Genomic DNA, 16195 nt, shown 5'->3' on the forward strand with positions numbered 1-16195 from the left:
AACTTCAATGCACTTTTCTGATAGTATCACATTTCAAAAATTGCATATATTGCACCCAACTTTATAATCTGCCTCAGTTTGTATAATGGCTAGTACTTTTGCCATTGCAGCACTAGTTTCCAAGGTTGAAATCTCGACCGGGACACTATCTATACCTTGTGTTTGCACAGGTTTCTGCCGAGCAATGCGGTTTTCTCCCACATCCCAAAAACATGCAGGTAATCTCTTGGTTCCCCCAAAAAAATTGGCCTTAATGTGTTAGTGACATATGACTATGATAGGGACAGTAGATTGTGAGCTCCTTCCCCCCCAAGCACAGTCAGTGACATGAATATGTAAAGTGCTGTGTAATTTGTTAGTTCTTTATAAATACTTAGTAATTAGGAGTTAATATAAAAGTCAAAACTGGGTACTATATGTAAATGTACACTGCAGCTACTCACACTTTCTTTGTTACTCTGCCACAATGTCCTTCTCCTGCAGTCCCTTCAATAGCAATCCTAATTCTCCCCGCATAGTTTCCTCACAATCATTTAACACCCCTTTCTAGGAAAGTTTCTAAGTATAATGTTGGCACCATGAAAGGAAGCCTTGGAAAGCATGTTGTGCTTAGTTTTACAGCAAAGAATTGTTTTGGTTCTAAAACTCCTGAACTGTCACATTGTCAATAAATGAAGGGCTCGTTTGTGTGTACGTTTGTGTTACTGTTTTAGAATGACCCAAGTCATAGCAATAGAAATTGTTTAAAGTTTACTTATACCATTTTTTTTATTTTTATATATATATTTTTACTAGAATATAGTGGGAAGTTAGAAGTGAAGTCAGTTGTTCTGTTGAAGAGATTCCTTTACGTCCCAGGATAGGAAGCGAATATGACAATAAGACAGAACTAAAATATTTTTAAATAAGGAAATGTTAGAACCCAAAACAGGTGGGAGAAAATCTCTCTAACGGGGCCCTGAATAGCAATAAAACACAAACTAGGTTTTAATATTTCCCCATTCTATCTAAACATCTAAAAAAAACATTTTAGGTATGGATACATATAGACACCTATCTAAACCAAAGAGAAAAGCAGCTTACCAGTCCCTAGATACAGTGTCTGCATTTGTTTTCATTTTTTATGCTAAGAACATTTTTAGCAAGTATAGAAAATACCTGTTGATCTGTGTGTCCGAATACTCGTTCCAATAAAACCATGCCTTGCAAATTTTAGCCTACATACCTTTAATGCTGGAGGTAAGATCATCCATATTTATGATAATAATAATCCCACAGAACTACAGCTAATTAGGTTTGTATATTAAAAAAAACAATACAAATATACCAGAAATATTAGATAAAATAATAAGATATACTCAGTTAACAAAATGAAGATGTACTTGTTTTGGTATATGACGGTTCACATGCCAGTAAATAGATTTACGTGCTTTTAGTGGTTGTGGCTTTAATATGTCCTAGCTAATGGGGAAGCAGGTCTCTAAACAGCAATATTTATAATGTTCCGGGACCAAGATGATCACATGTTGGAAACACAGGATGGATAAACAAGAACACAAAAACCTGAATTCTTTAGGGATTGGCATTTTTCTTTTTCTATTAAGACATTCAAGAATATTGAATCAATTTAAAGGTAAAGCGCAAACTATATTACAAAGCTATATTGCTGTATGTAATAAATGTATGAAAAAAGCACACTGCAATTTTGTTGTTAAGCATAAAAACCAAATCTGCTTTATTTATTTAGATGTCTTATAACTGCCCCCTATTGCTAGTAGGTAGCATGTAAGTTTGGGTATGGGCATTTTTTCTTGAGGAAGGAATCTTTGGAGAAGGCTTTGGGGGATGATTTTATTTTAATGGAGGGGGCATTTCACTATTAGAATGGGTAGGAATTTTATTTGGGGCAAGGGTTTGCATGAGGGGAATAGTTACTTACAGAGGAAAGATTTTTGGTTGGAGGCGGCTTTTTATGTCAAGAGAGTGTTACGTTTTTGCCTGACGGTACACCATGTGCTATGTGTTGAGTGCCTCTGACCTCTATATTCCATAAGCTGATAGCAGCTATCAGGAGTGTAATATATAGCACATCATGCATCATCAGTTTAGTGGTCTTGAACATGTAATGTGAGGTGTAGCATACAAAGTGCAATGATCAGAAGTAAGCAATGTAATTCAGTATTCATTGAATGAAAAGCTACAGGCTTGTAAATACAGTAAGTAATGACAATACTGATAGCCACACACTTTTTTTCTGTCTGCTCCAGTGCAAACAGACAGAGCTTACATGGGAGTGGTAACTCTGCTCTGAATACAGAAACAGTGCAGAACTGTTGCCACTCCATCACAGGAAGATGCATTTGGTGAACGGTCCAACACATTTTTACTTAGAAGCCACAGTTCATCTTAAAGCATACCTAAAGCAGAGCCTCCCGGGATACCTATGTCACGTATCCTGGGAGGCTCTTGGCTGCCCCGAAGCTCTTTCATCAACGGAGGAAGAGAGAAGATGGCTGCCCCTGGCGTTCACCCTGTGCCGGGCCGAAGACGATTACAGGATAATGCAGGACCCGATGGAAGAAGCCTCCCGACGAACGGACTAATCTGCGTGATTGAATGGAATTGTGATTTTTTTTTGTTTTGGGTTTACTTCTGCTTTAAATGGACCACTTGGTCATTTTTCTGTGATCCTGCTTCTTTATTCTTATCATAACCCCTCCACTTTGTATGTTATATGGCTATTACAAAGTCCTGTTTTAAAATATTTCTAATTACCAAGATTTCCCTTATGGTTTGAAAGAGATTGTTTGAGCTCTCTGTTGTGTTCCTGGATAGTAATGAGAATGCTTGATTTATATTATATAAATTATCCTTTTAAAGATAAAGAAGTATTTGATCCCCTGCTGATTTTGTACGTTTGCCCTCTGACACAGAAATGACCAGTCGATAATTGTAATGGTAGGTTTATTGTAGCTGTGAGAGACAGAATACCAACAAATGAACCCTCAAAACCCCAGTGCTCAAAAGTCAGAGCTTGATGTGCATTGTAATGAGTGAAATAAGTATTTGATCCCCTATCAACCTGGGCTGGGCCACTCCATGACCTTCATGTGCTTCTTCTTGAGCCACTCCTTTGTTCCCTTGGCTATGTGTTGTGGGTCATTGTCATGCTGGAATACCTATCCACGACCCATTTTCAATGCCCTGGCTGAGGGAAGGAGGAGCTCACCCAAAATTTGACGGTACATGACCCAGTCAATTGTCCCTTCGATGCAATGAAGGTGACCTGTCCCCTTAGCAGAAAAACACCCCCAAAGCATATTGTGTCCACCTCCATGTTTGACAGTGGGGATGGTGTTCTTGGGTCATAGGCAGCATTCCTTCTCCTCCAAACAGGGCGAGTTGAGTTGATGCCAAAGAGCTCAATTTAGGTCTCATCTGACCACACTTTCATCCAGTTCTCCTCTGGATCATTCAGATGTTCATTGGCAAACTGCAGACGGGCCTGAACATCTGCTGTCTTAAGGAGGAGGACCTTGCGGGCTCTGCAAGATTTCTGGCCTTCTTGGCACAGTGTGTTATCTATTATTTTCTCAGCTGCCCTGAGATCATTGACAAGTTCCCCCAGTGTAGTTCTGGGCTGCTTTGTCACCGTACTCATGATCATTGCAATTCCACGAGGGGAGGTCTTACATGGAGCCGAAGACTGAGGGAGATTGAGTTATTTTGTGTTTCTTCCATTTGCGAATGATTGTGCCAACCTTTGTCAGCTTCTCACTAAGCTGCTTGGCGATAGTCCTGTAGCCCAGTCCAGCCTTGTGTAGGTCTACAATTTTGTCCCTAACATCCTTAGACAGCTCTTTGGTCTTGGCCATGGTGGCTAGTTTGGAATTTAATTTATTGATTGCTTCTGTGGACAGGTGTATTTTTTACAGGTACTGTAACAAGCTTGGATTAGGACCACTCCCTTACAGAGGGTGCTCATACTCTCAGCTTGTTACTTGCATACAGGGAAGACACTGGGGAGCCTGAAATCTTGCTGGTTGATAGGGGATCAAATACTTATTTCACTCATTAAAATGCACGTGACTCACGTGAATCAAGCATGTGACTTTTGAGCACTGGGGTTGTGAGGGTTCTTTTGTTGTTATTCTGTCTCACACACCTACAATAAACCTACCATTACAATTATAGACCGGTCATTTCTTTGTCAGAGGGCAGGCGTACGAAATTAGCAGGGGATAAAATACTTCTTTCGCTCACTGTACACTACATCCCAGCAGGTTATATCATGAAGAACCTGACCTCTCGGATGACACAAAACCCAGTTGTGTGCATGGTTACCATCACTAGTAAACAGGTTATGCCTTTAGAGTCCTCTTTGCCTCTCTTTCCAAATCACTTCCTTGTCTCTTACTTTTTCACACACAAACATGCTGGTCTGTTGACCTGTGCATGCTTCCATCTGACATAAAATTCACAGTACTGGGAGCACACTGCACAAACGTGGTATTGGTCAGTCGCTCAGCATAAGTCAGAAGCATGCTTGGACATGTTAGAACTCTTGTACTCTATGGCACATTCTTGTGATTGCTATAGAAAAGTTATGCAAACAGACTTCGATCTTGGTACAAAGGTTTCATTTACAGGGAATGTGTACTTTAATTTGTATATTAAGCCAAAACTTTCCACAGAGTTTAGAGGGAGTAGTAAAAGGATAACACCACTGTCAGGTTTTTCTTTCCACTTGAAAAGATTTCCTTTTACTTTCTGTTCCAGGGACAGCATGAAAATAAAATATCTCCCCAAAGCAAGGAAATATTCCCCTTTTAGACAGTTGTCACAAGAACATGTTCATGCATTGGAACACTTACCTTCACTTTCCATCCCTGTGACAGCTCAAATAGTTTGGATTTACAATCACCTTTTCTACAGAAGTCAGAGATGTTCTAATCATTCGACACTTCACTACATTCACTTTATCAGTACAGATTATTGTGTTTAGAGCAGTGACAAAACACTTGGACAAAGATTCAACTCTCAAAGGAATCTTCATTTTATACAGTGGGTAAATAAATTGAAGTTTACGGTTTTATTTTATCTAGATTGAGATGGTTCTCTCTCTGTCTGGTATACCATTCATATAGATTGCTGTTATAGCCAATTTTCTGTCTTTCATGCTTATCATATGGCTATGCTGCTACTGAGAATCATGAACAGTTATGCCCTGATACAGGGGCTTATTTACAATATTACTAATGCTGGGTACACATGTGCAATAATTGTCGTTGGAAAGGATCTTTCACGATCCTTTCCAACGACTAAGGACTGCACGATGCATGAGTGAGTGCTGTACATACAGCACTGTTCTGCTCTATGGAGAGGGGAGGGGGAAAACCACGAAGTGGCACCCTGCTGCGTGCTCTACCCCTTTGCTTCCATTACAATTGTACATCGTCCATGGATCTGCCAGGACGGTCGTTCGGACGATGGATGACGGGTGCTGTACATAGGCCAAATTCTCGTCCGATATCGTCTGAGCCGATTATTTGACGAGAAGCATTGCAAGTGTGTACGTAGCCTAACAGTCCAAGGCATGAAAGACTCTGTTACCATTGCTGATTTCCTGATTAGAATGCTAGTTGCCTGGCTGTCTGTGCATTATAATTCACTGATCTGCATTAGTATGCAGCAGGGTTGATCTGAGAGAAGTCCAAACTCCTAAATGGCATAACTCCTTCAGGTCAGAATCTCAGAAAATAATGGGTCAGTTATTTGGCAATGACAGTCTGCTTCTTTTAACAAATAGCTGTCAACTGCTTAGGATAATAATTTGGGTGAATATAATGGATAGGAGTGTAAGGTATTGTACTTAAAACTAAAAAGACAATACTGTTCATCAGTTCCCCTTAAGGGTTTTCACCACCTTCTCAACACCAGTATATCTGGCTCTACATACATACCTCTCATTATTTTCCAATTTTGTGGTGCCGTGAAAGAAGATACTTTTTAAATGGTTGTGGGCTGTCCATACATAGACAAAAGGGGGAAAGGTTTTTATGGGGTAAAATAATGGTAAAACACAAACTTACAAATGTAACCACCCAAATAACACTGAAACAAAACTAGATCTATGAAAGATTTGATGCAGTGGTGATCCAGATGAATCATAATATGAACATTCTATCTTTAAGAATGAACATGTTCCTTTATAATTACTGTATATTGTTATATCTATTTGTCTAATGCATGTTTAACACATCAAGTGGAACATGACAATGTTGATGAAAGAGTATCTGTGTCTAAGCCAGATTTAGATTACTACCAGCAGTTTGTACACTTTTATTACTTAATTCGCTTAGTAAAGAATTAACCTTTGAAACTCTTTTTGACTTAAGGTTTAGTTCAGATGGACAGTGGGAAATAGCATTGGTAAACTAGTTACCACCAGTATTGATTACGGTTGCTCTTTTCTCCTTTACTGATCTACCATGCCCTTTTCTATATGGTCTCTTTGTAGAGTTGGCCATCTTAGTAAGAGTCAGAGCTTTACTTTCTGGAATCAGAGCTCCAGCAAGACGAACAGTAAGCAGCACCAAATCTCATGCCTAGAACTAGTAGTCAGGGGCAGCATTGCCTTGGCTCTCACACTGCAGACAGCTATGAGGCTGTAAGTACAGGAGAGCCTGGGCACCCTCACGTATCAGAAAGGGCACTGCTAGTTTTTAAAGGCATTCTAAACAAAACATACTAGTTAGGCACAAATAACATTTCTAAATGTTTCTAAAGAATATCAAATCTTCACTTAGAGTAAATGTATTGAGTGGTTGTACTTCTACTGAAAACAGTATGCATTTGTTTATTTACTACTATGCTCTACTACTGTTTCTTATCCAGGGAAGTTGTAAAGGTTGCGTAAGCAATGACAAAAGCTTTGCCTCTCAGGGCAGGTTAACAGACACCAGTGATCTTTTCTGTAATGGTGACATTATTCCCACTGACCACCATGCAAATTAACTGTGGGTATAGTAATTATAGCAGAGGTTCTCTAAACACCTAAAGGGTATTTCAAGGGTTCCCCCGTGGTAAAAAGTTAAAAAAAGCCTGGCCTGGAATATGCCTGGAATGTGCCCTTCAGACTGCTGCCATTATTAGATGTTTTCTTCCGGAAGAATGGATCAATCTTTGTTAAAGTATACCTAAACTCAACATTTTCACTTTACATAAAAGGGTAGACAACCCTTATATGTAAAGGGAAAATGTTATTTATTCTTTTAAAGTGCAAATCTTTTTAAAAAAAAAAGGGGGGGGGGGGAGGTGCAGCACCTCCCCTCTCAGTCTTGATCACCTAGGCACAATCCAAAGTCGGGTGAATTGGGAAGAAGATAGAAAAAGAAGAGAGTAAAGAAGTAAGATTCTCTGTTTCTGAACACCAGGACGAAGAGGAATTCCAGGATGGCCCAGGACAGGCACCATCGAGGGACCTGCAGGACTAAAAGTGTGATTTTTTTTTTGTTTTCAGTTTATTTCCGCTTTATGGTATTATCTTGGGCCAGTGCCTGCTTTCTAGACTAAGATGTTGGCTCAGAGATTACACCATCAAGGTATTTCTGGTGTCTCTACACTTCTTGGCTGCATTGGATCAACCCCTGCGGGGTGATTTAGGAATTACTTTACCCTGCCCAAAGCCAGCTGATGATCTCAGGAAAATCACTTGTGTGAAGCCTCAGGGCTTTTTGTTAATGGTTTATATCCCATTATATGTATTGTGCTGCATGTAGCATGTGTGTTTATATGCATTCTGTTAGTGTGTCGTTACCTAACACACCAAACCTCTTCTGTTCTGCATGAAGGGGGTATCAGCCTTCCCGTGTCTCCCTCCCCCTATTATTATTATTATTAAAAGGGATTTATATAGCACCAACATATTATGTAGTGCTGTACATTACATTACCCATGCAGTGGCTCCCTACTTATTTATACTGCAGTGTCCCCACCAGGTAATTTCACCTTGTCCTAGTAATCAGGCACATAGACTAAGATGGGGAAACCCATAACTCTGAGATGTCACCAGGCATATAACCACTTCATCTAATATATATCAGGTCAGCCAGGCCCCGGCAACACATAGATGTTGGCAGGTATTTTACGATTGGCATTCAGTCAGCTTGCAATGGGAAGTCTTTGGCCTTACTTCCTGTTGGGAATTCATGGCAGGAAGTGCATGAAAGTCTTCATAATGGAGATGAATGCCTTCCAATATAACCTAAACTAAAACACAAACGTTGGCTCCACATTTTCTTCACAGAGTGAAAGCTGCACACACGTGGAATATCTGTCTAGGCTGGCGCCACCCTGAGCACTGCTGAAAAATTTACGTGAACCGCCCCATAGCCGGGAAACTACAATGGCCTCATTCAATGAAGCCTCGGAAATGACGTCCACCCCAAGCTCTAGGCACGTGACACGCACACATACGTCACTCAGCTCTGTTGTTAGTCTACCACTTCATTGGCTCACACATTCGCGCTTTGCTCTCGCGCTTTCACACCTGACTCCCTATCCACTCTCGCCAAACAGGATTGGCTGCAAGGCGCCCACTTCTCCACCTGACACGTCCCGCCTCCTCCTTTCCCACGCTAACCATGCAGGGAACATGAGCCTCTTCCTATTGGCCTAAAGCCGTGGGTGGTGATACATTCTGTCCCGCCTTTTCAAGGTTTAACCAATAGTGAGCTGGTGTAACTCCCCCAGTCTGTGTCTTGCGATTGGTCTGGTGAATAAGTGGGCGGGTAGGAGCATTGCGTTGTGTCAGAGGTGTCACAGCGGCCGGAACCGTCAAAGGAAGGAGAGGGGAGAGCGGAGTGTACGGAGATATTGGCACTGACAGCCCGACTTCAATGAACAGCTCGCCTGTGAGTATTGAGGCGTCAGTCTATTTCTGGGCTCGGCCCTGTAGTGTATTTGGGTGTTGAGGCCCAGTGACTGCCAGGGTACAAACCGGCATCATGTGGTAGGGGGAGGGCTGTGGCCCCAACTTGAAGAAGCATGAGGTAGGTGGGTTGTCATGGGGGATGTAGGCGGCACGTGTCAGGCTGAGCCAATCATATGCCTGGGGCAACTCACGGCTACCCCTCTCCTGACCGCACCATGTGCCCCCCTGCCCCTCTCCTGACCGCACCATGTGCCCTCTTGCCCCTCTTTTTGTGCTAGGATTCAATGGACAGCCTGCCAGAGCTCAGCTCATGGGAAGTACTGGGCACAGTCACCCATCACTGGGCATCCAGCATGACTAGAGGGCATTGCCCTGCCCCCCACACCCCATGTTACCATATTGTAGTGTCATTGTACCTGTATGAGATCTTCCTGAGGATCCAATGACAGGGTGCAGTGTGCTGTAAGTGACATTGATCTGTACATGAGTAATAATTATCCTCCACCACCCTGCCTGAGGATCTGTCTGTTCACAAATTGCCAGAGAAGTAGAGCGCAGCATGGAGGAGTCATGGCAGCTTCTGTGGTTTCCTGTGCTTGCTGCCGATTGATGGCCTATTTCATACTAGAAGTTATGCTAACAATTTGAACCAGGCTGTCTGGTCAGAAATTGATCACTCAGAGATCCCAAAGCACTACCCACCTTTTATGATATTCTGCCCTTCCGATCAGATTCCTTGGTTAAAAAAAAGTGATAGAATGTCTATTCAGATTTGATCTGATCATTCATGCACATGACATGATTTGTGTGCTGATGAATGATATTTGATCTATCCACATCCCATCCGAGACCAAACATTGGATCCAATTGTTTTATTGGATCTGTTTGTAGTAGAAATATAAACTCTAATAAGTGATGTTTAGGTTACTGAAGCTCGGCCTAATAAAGGATTTCCTATGCTTGCCCCTACTGCTTTTAATGAATGTCAGATCTGCTGCTGTTCATTTGCACATCTTCCTGTCTACATGTATTCACTCCAGTAAAGGAGTTTCCTTTGGTGGGTTTGGTTATCGTGATACCAGTGGTTGATGTCTCTGTATGGCCACTTGTAGCCAGTGTCACAGGGTGACAACACAGGATACCAGTCTGGAGACACGGATACAGCATTGTCATCCCATAACAAGAACCTTCATGGCTGGGTCTTTGAATAATTATTATATTAGAAGCTGTAGCTTTAAAAATATTATTTGTATTAGCTTTATAAAGCTTGTGAAACTTTATATTAGGGATTACACCTTCTTTAACTATATTGGTAGCCATATTGACCTTTTCTCAATGTGAGAGGCAAGTGTCTGTAAATTTTCATTGATACATAGGAAAGGTCTGGTTGTATTTATTTTGGAATAAATCACTAAAGTAGATACCAATAGATCTTTATATTCTCCCTCCATCTACTAGATTGTGAGCTCTTCGGGGCAGGGTCCTCTCCTCCAGTTTCACAGTCTGTATTTGTTTGTCATTTGCAACCCCTATTTAATGTACAGCGCTGCGTAATGTGTTGGCGCTATATAAATCCTGTTCAATAATAATCTCTAGGAGAACATGGTATTCATGGAAGTCTTGCAGATGGTAGATCACACTGGACATTGATGGCAAAAAGTTGTCACCTGTTAGAACTTGGAAGCAAATCTTTCCATGGTCACCCCATGGATATCCGTATTCTCTACCTTTTGGTTTGGAGTGATTAATTTGAATTGTCTTTTAATTTTAATAGGTTTGTATGAGTTGGGGATATGATGGTATTGTGTGTTTGGATGACCTTTTGGTTCACTAGATAGTGAATGGATTTTATAGGAGAACAGGGAGTGTAGGTGAAGGGAACAGGGGCTTGTTGGGTCAAACTTTGATTTAATAGGTTAATGTGGGTGTACTTGGATGGGAAGTGTGTCATGTTGTCAGGTGTACATATTACACAACTTTATAGCAGGGTGCGTTACATGCAGCTGTCATGTGAGAATTGCCTGAATGCAGTACGGCTCTGCAGTCGCTGCTTTTTGTATTTGTTCCTGTGGGGCCAACACTGTCATTATACCCTACCCGAGCACCTAATTAACTCTGTGACAGACAATTCCACAATATGAAGAACAGAGCTGCTTCTATAACCTCAGGTCAGAGTGATCTCTGACAAAAGAACTTTCATTTTGTGAGTGAAGATTTATTTGTTTGGAATGTACTGATAGTAGCCACGGTGCAGGTTTCTGGAATACATCGGGCTTAGTAGCATGTCAGTTGGTGCAATTTTAACTTTGTCAGCCAGCAGTCCCCCCTCCTACCCTGGGAAACTTTGTCCTACTTTAGTTGAGATCACGCTGACCTTCTGCATTGATTAGTAGTGACCCGGTCACAGTGTCTTCCCAGTTACCCTTTACAATTAATATCCTTGAGATGACTTGAAGTGGTCGGTGTCCCTGATCCTGATGTGTTGTATGGAGATTAAAAATCGGAGCCGTCAATGATTTCTAAGGCCCGTAAACTTTGTACTCGCTGATGACAATGCTGAAGAAAGATTGATATATTTCCCAATTGACTTTTGTTTCCTAGAATAAATGATGAATTTAGGTTTCTCTTGGTTCATCAGTATTGTGACATTGGTCTGCATTAGGACTCATGAGTTGTATTTGGTTGAGTAAAAAGATGTATGAATGTCTATATGTAGGAGGAGTAGCAACTTTCTCAGTGCCTGCTGTGTTTCCAGGATAACGTTAGGGTCAACAGCAGCCCATTAATTGTATGGACAACGTTTGTATTGCATTTCCTATCTATTAGATTACGTCAGTGACCTGTGCTACATTTAATGTTTTGGGGAGCTTAAGTGATGGAAATGTGATTAACAGCGGACTCTGTCCCGGAGTGCTGGAACTCAGCCTTGCTTAACCTTATTATATCACATGGGCAGGACAGATTACAGAGCCTGATCGCAGTTAACACAATGCGCAGGAAACACTTTTTAGTTGTAGCTTACATTATCAGTGTGAAATTTACTGTTATTGTAACATGCTTCGGAAATGCTGCTTCCGTTTGGGGCAGGTCATTCTTGCACAGAGTCATGGGGAAGTGATATTTTTGCTCAGTGGAAAAAAAATGTGAGTTTAAGTGTTTATTTAAAAATGGGGATTGTGTACAAATGTGTCAGCTGTTTGTTTTAGGGACTTATTTATAGATGGTTATGTATTTTATTATGAGCAAAATTTTTGATAAACTAGTATATTTGGGTTAAGTGAAATTGGGGTTGTTTAATAACCCCAGGGACTGTTTCGCTAAAGATTTAAACAATGCCAAATCAAAGTTTATTTTCATATTATATGTAAGGTTGGTTTCTGTATAAAAAGGAAATTTGGGCTGATTTGGAGTAGTAACCTGCCCCTCTTCCTCTTCCCTGTTAAATGTTGAAACATGCCAAGCAGGAATGCCTGTTCCTCCATCTGTCTGAAACTAGCCTCTTTCTTGCTCTAACAAATATTTTCTAGCCAGGCTAAATGGTTTGAATGTCGTTATTTTCCAAATGGCTTCTGAATTAAAATACTTTCCTGGTTATCACTTTAAGTTTTATGTAATCGGTGTTAAGGGTGGATAATTCTTTAAAACTCATACTAAAGATTTATCATTCTGCACATTTACCTATTTGTTCTTGTTGCAAGGCTTCCTTTGGGACAATATAGCTTAACGCATTCAAAATTTTCCTGCTCATGAGACTGATGGTTTAACGTACAAAAACAATTTACTCCAGTCCACTTAGTGAGCTTTCACTTGGCAATATCATTTTACAGTATGGTAATAAATAGCCCTGACTGAGATTGTGCTGCCCTGTAGTTTTAATAGAGTCCATTGACAGGAAGAAAATTCAGAAATTAACTTTATTGTTTTTTTTAACATGTAATGAATTATTTTTGTACACAATCTGTTTCATTATCTTCTGGATTAAAAAAAAAAAAAATTAAATGTTTTCTTCAACCAAATATGAAATAAATGCACTTGGAGCATATGAGTTGGACGGGCGATACACATTATGAGGATGTCCTGACTGCCCTCCTGTAGAGTGATGCACCCGCCTGATTAATAAAGTATCCTTCTCAAGATAAAGCAAAAGGGGACATAAGAAGCATTGCTAGTCTTTGTCAGAGCTTGATGGCTTGGTCCCCTTGCCATGTATGGTAACAAGTGTGGGTTCCTATTAGAGTTTGTTGTTCCTATTTGTCCCTTAAAAACTATTTAGTAGAAATATTTTCTTTGGACCAAAGTTCCAGTGTCTCCTTTTTATGTGGTTCACTAGAAACCTTATACCTCAGAGTTCTTTTAGGTGGCATAAACAATCTTTAAGCTAAGTCTGCATGGACTTAAAAGCCAAATAAAAAAATTAAAAGCATAAAGCTACGTACACACGTCAAATTTTTCTCGCCCGATAATTGGCTTCGGACAGATATCGGGCGAGGAATCTGGCAGTGTACAGCCCGCGTCGTTCATAGTCCATGGATCCATGAACGACGAGCGATCCTAATGCAAGGGAAGGGGGAGAGCGTGCAGCAGGGTGCCGCTTCGTCGCTCTCCCCCTCTCCTCTCCATAGAGCAGAACAGTGATCTTGAAAGATCCTTTCCAACAACAAGGATTGCACGTGTGTATGCGGCTTTAATTAGTGTTTATAAGCTTTTACAAGCAGTTTTACAATTTACAGTTTTTACAAAAATGTAAATGCAGCCAGGGGCTGTGGTGTGGACTAGCCCATTGGAATGCATGGGAATTTCAAACATGGCTTTTTAAATGCTGAGGAAACAGTTCATATAGACTTAACCTTGTGGAACAAAAGAATGTGATGTTAGTGATGTGTAAATCTGCAAGCACAGAATATCATAACTGAGAATGTGCAAGCAAATGACAATAGAACTGTGACCAATTTAAGAGGATCTTATCTTTTGTTGCCATTGACATTTTTGTGTTTCTTACACATTAAAGAGCAAACACTGGTCATGTATTCCCAACATAAGCTTATCTCCTATGAGCACTATTGAAATTCCCTAGCTAGCTAACCTTTCTCCTATTTAGTATATCATGCTCTTTGAACCTCTATTCAATATATATAGATCTGCCTTGAATGGTGACTAGTTTGGAGTTACAAGGAGATGTGGCATTTGTAGCTGATATTTAGGGGTCATAGATTAGGGCACAGGGACAAATTGCAGGATGTATCCTGTGTGCAGCTGGGAGGTGAAAAATGCCTGCTACACATTCTGAAAGTCCTTCTCCCTCTAAAGTCCTTTACCTAAGTGCTTCTCAGGTTTCTCTCCCTTCCCTTTTGCCCTTTTTGAAGCAGCTGGATGTCCTTGTTTGTTTGGCAGGGAAACCTTGTTAATGTTAGCAGGCCTCTAAACACATTGTAACCTATTTCATGTGACCCTCTTGGATATGTAAGTAAACAGGGTAATAGGGAGACAAAGCACCTCTATTTACAAAATCCCAATAACGCTTTCAACATTTACCCTATTCCTGGATGTCATTTTGAAGAGAAATATTTTGCTCACTTCATACCACCTTTTTATGAAAAACTTCAGAAGAAGGTGTTGTTTTGCATGATTTTGACAAGTGCAGATGTTATGGTTGTTGTGTACATAGGGGGTACATCCAGGGGCACTTCCAGTCTAAGATTAATAATAATAATTCCATGTACCATAATTAATTCCAAGTACAGATTAATATTGTTTTATCAAAATGGCAATTGTGTCCCCTTCATCTTTCTTGGAATGGTAATGCAATATATTTAGGATATAAAGTTTCTCATGGTGAACATTATTTACAGCTGACATGCCTGTTATCTTTGAGCTTCTCCTTATAAATGAATGAAGAAAACCTTGGAGGTATTTTTAAGTTAATGAATAGGAGTTCATCCCGATTATGTAATATTTAGTGTATCCATGGCTTTGCTTCTCAATCTTACAACACCCACGCCTTCTCTGATTAAATAATTAGCATAGAGCTTTTGGAAGGAGGTAAGATACTCATTCAAGGTTAATTCCTGTTAACATTGAAGTGTTCATTTAGTAAGCTAAAGGATTTCTTCAACTAGCTACAAGTTGTTTTTTTGTTTTTTTCTAAAATGGTAAATAAAAAAAAGTTTGATCCTTACATATAGTATAGATGCTGTTTCAGTCAGAATATCCTGCTTACAGTGTGTGTGGTCAGGACCGGCAGTTCCCAGAAGCCCAGTGGTCAGTGGGGAAATATTGATATGTGTGAATGCATGTATGAGAACGATGATTGTCTCTTGGTTTTGGCTGTACTTTTGACTGGCAGTTTGTTTTTGTTGTTTATGCATTTTGCAGCCATCTTGAAGTGTATTGAACGTGCTTGTGATCTATTTTAATGCACATTCGTTCTCCAGTATTGCCAGCAGATATAAAGCTGCTTTGATAAATTTGTCTGATGGAGGTTACCACTTGTCCGTGAATAACTGCAGGATTTATTTTTCTTTCTGGCTAGTGACCTCTACAGGTTGCCTTGCTGTGGCTTTTAGCAGTGGCAAAACAAAATTCCTTTCTCGCTTATTGAGGGACATGGGAAGGCTTTAAACCTTTGGGTTTTTCTGCATCCTACAATAAGATTGGACGAGTAAAAAAAAAAAAAAAAAGGAACGAGAAAAGACAGTACAGGATGTCTCCTCCCCCTTCAAGAGCACTAACAGCATCAAATGTCCTAGGAAGATAATAAATATACATTATATATATATATATATATATATATATAATGTGTGTGTGTTTTAAAATATACCACACCTGTATGTTTTATGTGCTTTTATTTTCATAAGGTCATTGGGTTTCCCCCATTGAGCTTCCTAGCAATTATTTGCTGGGTTTCCCACCCCTGTTGGTGAGGCATTTGAAAGTGTCAATGGTTAAAGAGGAACTAAACTCAAAATCCTCCAAAACACAAAAAATACACTTACCTTCAATCATGCAGGGCAATCCCATCCATCCGGAGGTCTCTTCCATCGGTCTCACGTCATCCCCGCATCCGTCTTTGGGCCGACGCTCTGGTTGCCGCCATCTTCACTTCTTCTCCCTGGTTCTTCTTAATACGTCACTTGCTTTTTTCCCCCCTTTTACATAAAAAGGCTCCTACGCATACTTGAAATGCATGGGCATACACAGAAGGAGCACCGAAGAGTCACGCATCCTGGGAGGCTTTGCGCGCCCATTCAATTGGGATGGGGG

The 16195-nt window shown here is 40.5% G+C and overlaps 1 protein-coding gene across 2 annotated transcripts in view; it reads left to right on the plus strand.

The window, feature by feature from the left end:
• Positions 1 to 8757: 8757 nt before the first annotated feature.
• Positions 8758 to 16195, plus strand: part of PTP4A2 (protein tyrosine phosphatase 4A2) — a 25535-nt gene continuing 18097 nt past the window's right edge. The window contains exon 1 of one of the 2 annotated variants that reach the window (XM_072418492.1): positions 8758 to 8915. The gene's annotated coding sequence lies outside the window, so the exon portion shown is untranslated. Of the gene's footprint in view, positions 8916 to 11007; positions 11139 to 16195 lie in introns of those variants that run through there. The other variant, XM_072418499.1, reaches the window with a different exon arrangement.

This window comes from Pyxicephalus adspersus, chromosome 1 (genome assembly GCF_032062135.1).
Source record: "Pyxicephalus adspersus chromosome 1, UCB_Pads_2.0, whole genome shotgun sequence".
Lineage (NCBI taxonomy): Eukaryota > Metazoa > Chordata > Amphibia > Anura > Pyxicephalidae > Pyxicephalus > Pyxicephalus adspersus.